The sequence below is a fragment of the Myotis brandtii genome, unplaced genomic scaffold (assembly GCF_000412655.1).
Source record: "Myotis brandtii unplaced genomic scaffold, ASM41265v1 scaffold231, whole genome shotgun sequence".
Taxonomy (NCBI): domain Eukaryota; kingdom Metazoa; phylum Chordata; class Mammalia; order Chiroptera; family Vespertilionidae; genus Myotis; species Myotis brandtii.
Genome location: NW_005358689.1, coordinates 590,212 through 590,798, shown reverse-complemented (window position 1 = coordinate 590,798; position 587 = coordinate 590,212). Strand labels below are relative to the sequence as shown.

General features: G+C 59.6%; 1 protein-coding gene across 5 annotated transcripts in view; it reads left to right on the top strand.

The window, feature by feature from the left end:
• Window positions 1–39: 39 nt before the first annotated feature.
• Window positions 40–587, top strand: part of TAF1A (TATA box binding protein (TBP)-associated factor, RNA polymerase I, A, 48kDa) — a 24,354-nt gene continuing 23,806 nt past the window's right edge. Inside the window, exon 1 of one of the 5 annotated variants that reach the window (XM_005866504.2) lies at window positions 40–119. The gene's annotated coding sequence lies outside the window, so the exon portion shown is untranslated. Of the gene's footprint in view, window positions 120–161; window positions 456–587 lie in introns of those variants that run through there. The other 4 variants (XM_014539925.1, XM_014539923.1, XM_014539924.1 and 1 more) reach the window with 4 other exon arrangements.

Below are 587 nucleotides of genomic sequence, written 5' to 3'. Positions count from 1 at the left end.
GAGCGGGCTTCGCGCATGCTCACACGGAGCTCTGGCTAACTCCACTTCCGGTGTTTGCTCTGGCGGCGTTGGAGCCGGGACTGCGTTGGGCGGTGCGAAGAGAGGTCCTGCTGCCGGCGGTGAGTGCCGTGGTACCCTCCGTCCATCACCGCCGGCGGGAGGGTGGAGGGACTTTGGCGAACTCGGCAAATGCATGACGCCCCTGCAGCCTTGGGGAATTTGGAAAGGGAGAGCTACTCGTTAAAATGCATGCGCGTGGGGCTCAGATTCTGGTGCCATTTAAAGGCCATGCTCCCGACTCTAGAGTCTGGTTTTGGAAGATCTACGCAGGCAGTGGCGTGGAGTGGCTGAATCTGAGGCAGAGTCACTAGTTGGCAAGCGAGTGCAGGAAGCTGGACCCAGTGTGAAGGTGCTGGTGGACCCAGTGTGAAGGTGCTGGTGTACCCAGTGTGAAGGTGCTGGCTAGGGTGCCGGCGCAGGATTGCGGAGAAGGGGCAGATTCAAGGGCCAGCAGGCAGGACCGAGCCATCGATCGGAGTGGGGAGCGAGGGAGAGGGCCCTGAGCATCTTTTTTTAAAAAATATTTT